Consider the following 5,001-nt stretch of genomic DNA (forward strand, 5'->3'; position numbering starts at 1 on the left):
ATGCGGAATCAATAGGGAATTAAGCCACGTTCTAAAGGGATTTGAAATCCGTTTGACTGCCACGGTGGAGGAAGAATGCATCCACAACGTAACTGAAGAAACGAACCGACGAAGCATGCTGGCGCCATTTAGACTAGGACAAGTGGCCACTCCCTGAGCGTTCATGATGACGCCGAACACAGGGAACTCCAAGTGCAGCTACAGAAGGTGAATTGGCACAGGCAGAAGAGGAACCGAACAGGCATAGGGATCGAATGGCTAAACCCATGAATGGAGATAGTCAAATCAGTCAGAGTTGATTTGGAGTCAGAATTGAGAAGAGTCCAAGCGACCAAGAGAGACAGTGAAAAGTGAACCCTGAGAGGAGTAATGAACACAGAGAACAGTAAAGCTAAGCAGAAGAGACAGAGGGCCGATCTGACCAGAGGCAACATCGAGCACCAGAGAGCTTGAAGATTCAAGCCTCCCCATAGAGGAATCTGTCCGGACTGAGCATCACATTTGGTTCTTTCCACTATAGACCAAGAGGTCACAGAGCTGGTAGGAAGAAGAAGAGTCTGTGTACTCCAAGTGGCTTGGGGAATCCAAGAACCACCTTTCCAAGCAAAATCTGCTTCAGGAGAACTCATATTGAGTCCCTGTATTGTAATTTCTCTGCTGAAAGACAGAATAAAACAAGGCCACCACTGAAGTTGGACCAGAGACGTAACCCTGGAGAATAGGGTGAACTCCTTATTAAAATTGTTTGTGCCTTTGTGTTGCTTACTATATTTCTCTGCTGTCTTTCCATTTTATTGTCTGTGTATTGGCAATCTGATCGATTCGTTGTTTCAATAACACAGAACACACACCAGCACATGAGTTTGTAATACCTTAGTTTAATAAATCTTTAACTGATGGCACTCATAGGGTGAATATCAGATCACTGAACATGGAATTCAGGGCATCAAAAGTTCAATATATTAGTTAACACATAGAAACATGTAGGAAACATAGTCTACAAATGCATGAAGGAAGTTAGAGCATTGCCAATGAGTTCTAAGTATCATACATTCATACTACTGCAAATAAGGAAATGAGGACAAACACAAAAAAAGCCACCATTGAACTCTTTCTGAATCCTGAGAAGTAAAGCCAAAGTCTGTATTCATAAAAACATAATCTTCTAAATGACACAATGTGAGTGTTTTCTTTGAAAAATTTCCAACCCATTTGGTGCATTATACCTATTCTCCTTTATAGATTTAATTACAATCTTGGATTCCTTCCTCAAACCTGAGGGGAATTCGAATTTACTTGACATTGACACCTATTCATACTTAAAACAAACTATTAATTACAACTAGCTGTTAACTGACAGTCCTAGAATCCTAATACAACTAGGAGTGTAACTCATTATGATAGTAACAACCTAAACTATGAATTAAATTTGATATTTGACAGCTGATCCTCCTTAAATTCAACCTTGGTGATGTCCATAATCCTCCTACTCGCCTTCAATAGTTTCTCCTTCATCTGCCCTGAAAACTAGGAAACTGTCCCCTGCTCTGTTCTGGCTGAAAAATAGGTGTTGGGATAGAGCTTTTAGATCCTCATCAAAAATTTATTTTGCAAAACTGGAGGAATATTTTGTAGACCACTCAATGCTGAACAAAAACTTCTCTTGTTTTTTTGCAATACCTTTCCTACTGCCCAGAAAGTATCTTTGAATATCAGGTGTAAACTGGGAAATTCTGCTTTCTGAAAAACTGCTCCTACATCAGTTTCGTAGCGCAATTTGAGTCATCAACTTCTCCCAGATCATAATGAATTTGAAGAAACTGAAAGACATTTTTGTAGTTCAGTATGTTATGAATAAAAACCTCTTTCACTTTTTAGAGATGATTTTTCAGTTGTTCAGGAATCCCCTTGGAAGTTGACTGCTAAAAACAAGGAGACAGAGCTCCTCCTTTTTAGAGTTTCATCCTTATGCTTGTCTTTGGATTCTTCTGCTGACCAAATAGCCCCTTTAATCACATTACATGCATTAAATTAACCATCAACCCTGCTCCTACACTTGCGCCAAGACAAAAACTCTTGAATGTTGCCTGAAGCATGACAAACTGATTGAGCTACGAAATGACTGCTATTTTCGTAGCGCAGGGTTTGGGGTATCTATGTGTCTCTCATTTCATGAATTTGACTTTGCTTAAGGTTCAAAATTCTTAGGTGGTATTCTTATGTCTCTGCAGTAGCATACTTTCAAAATAATCCCCCTCTCATTTCAAAATTCATCCACAAAAACAAAACTGGCAGCCACAGCAGTTTCGTAGTGCGCTACGAAATTGTTGTGCATTATATGTCACCTTATGCTAATGAGCCATACAAAAATGACATTGTCCATCCAAAAACAATCTTCAATCTTCAAAAAGGTGAGTTTCACATCAAAATTGTGTCAAGACTTCTTCACTTATTGTCTAGTTCATGTATGTTGAGGCTGTCCTTCAGGTTCACTCAGTTGAATCTTCAAATCTTCAATTTGTCTTTTCATCATCCAGATTTTAGTTCTTAATTTACCATTGATCCTTTTGATATATCTTGCCTCCTTTATTGCAGGGACAGTCCAAGTGAAATATTGAGCATGACTGCCCACTACTTCATATCTTGGAACTTCTCCATCTTCCCAACTGGATTTTACTCTTTTGAAATTTGCTTTTCAACTACATGTTTCCTTGCCCTTTTCTTGAGTTGGGCAATCTCAAGATTGGCAGAAACCAATTTCTTTTGGACCTCCTCAAAGCTACATTCTTATTCATGAGTGATAACTGCCTTGTTTCTGTCATCTTTGTGCACTAGTGATGATTGTACTGATGGAACCACAGGCTCTTCAAAGAACTCTGCTACCTCCCCTGTCTCACTTACCTCTAGCTCTGCCTCTTGTAACCTTCTTAAATGTCTAGTCACAGGCCTTCTTGGCTTGAAAACAAACTCTGAGACCTGGTCATCAAATTGGAGTTTTTTAGAAGATTTAACTCTTCTTGTTTTGTTCTTACCTACTTCAAATAAGTCTGCTTGGACCAGAGGGGGTTCTTCTATGTCGATAGCCTGGAGGAGATCATTCAAAATTCCTTTTTAAGCTGGGCTTTCATCAGTAATCACTGCTTTCCCCTTTTCCTTGGCTAATTGACTTCTGGCTACTCTTCTCTGCACTGTTTTATCAATAGACTGCTCTTGTACCACTTCCTTGATCTGAACTTTCTTCTTCTGTGACTGTTGAGGGGTAGCTTGAAAGAACTCGCACTGTCTTAGTTTGGAAACTGCCTCGCTTGAGCTTGAAACAGAGAACTGCCTCACTTGAGCTTTCAAATAATTCTGGTGAATGTCATCCCTGAGCTTGCCAATTGTCTTCTTATGCATGGAGGAACACGAAAAATACTAAGACCAACTCACCTTACCTTACCCTTTTTGAAATTTGAAAAGAGTGCGTACAAGACCCCTAATGAATCTAATGATGAGAATGAATAGCTGCATGTGATAAGCAAGGTTCATGGACTGACACATGGTGATGAAACATTAACTGATTTTGATGGATTAGACAGCTAGACAAGATCTGGCACGAATCCCTAATTTCGTAGCGCAGCTAGTGCAAATTCTAGGTTTTGCACTACGAAATCTCCTAACTACGAATCCCTGATTTCGTAGCACACACAGTATATTTTCTGAGTTTTGCGCTACGAAAACTCCTGGGCGATTTCGTAGCGCATGTCAATTTTGAAACAACCTTGACACATGAAACCTTTGAATCAATGTGGGATTAATGACAGGTAAAACAAGATTTTTGACCTTATTTGATAATGGGAACAAGACTCCACTCTATGTTCTAGACTCCTTAAACAAAAACAATAAAAAATGACTTGACCATGTTTAACATAAAAACTTTGGAACCATGCGAGCTGTCCAAAATTTTAAAAACTTTTACAGTGATAACATTTTCATTTTATGCAAATGTGTTTTTCCTTTTAGCAAGTGTGATTTCATTTCAGTAGGTGTGAGTGTGATTTCAATTCACCAAATGTGATTTCAATTATGAAAGTGTGGTGTGATTTTCATGTATGCAAGTGTGGTGTGATTTCAATTATGCAAGTGTGGTGTGATTTCAATTCTGCATGTTTGATTTCAATTATGCAAGTGTGGTGTGAATTTCAATTATGAAAGCGTGGTGTGATTTCAATTCTGCAAGTGTGATTTCAATTATGCAAGTGTGGTGTGATAATTTATGTAAGTGTGATTTCATTTTCAAGAAAGTGTGATTTCCTTTATGCAAGTGTGATTTCAATTTCTTTATGTTTGGTTTGGTTTGAAAATTCAATTGGTATGAAAAATTTAATAAAGTCTTATTTATTAATAAAGTGTGATTTCCTTTATGCAAGTGTGATAATAATAAAATAATAATAAAATTAATAAATAAACTAATTTAATTAAATAATAAGGAATTAATCAATTAAGATTTATACAAATTAAAATAAAATTATATCATGTGTCGGCCATTATATAAAATTAGGGTTCTTAGTTTATTTATATCCTGGTCGCTTGCTCTCTTCTCTCAAATAATTTCTCATTCATATTCTTTCGGTTTTGTCCTGATGATGGACCCCCTTTGGGGTTTGAAACGTTGGCAGAATGAACAAGAAACTGTGGATAATCCGGGTCATGAAGCTACATATATATATATAATTTTATAAAAGAATTGTTTAAATATATAATTTCACTTCATAAAAAAATATTGTAATCTGTTTTAGTGAAAGATTCTCAACTCCAAAAATTCTCATTCTTATTTAATAAAAAAAATTAACCCAAAAATACTTTCTCTTTGCAAAAGTAAAAAAACCAACTCACTGAATGAATTCAATCTATCTACCACTTCACTCCATGGAATCATGATGCTTCTTTAATATTATTTAGAGATATGAAGAGCCGTTGTGAACCCAATTTGACAGACTTCCAAAATGATTTTTCTTTTGC

Source organism: Pinus tabuliformis, chromosome X (genome assembly GCF_031772625.1).
Source record: "Pinus tabuliformis cultivar Carrire ecotype Pingquan chromosome X, CPIR1, whole genome shotgun sequence".
Taxonomy (NCBI): Eukaryota; Viridiplantae; Streptophyta; class Pinopsida; order Pinales; family Pinaceae; genus Pinus; species Pinus tabuliformis.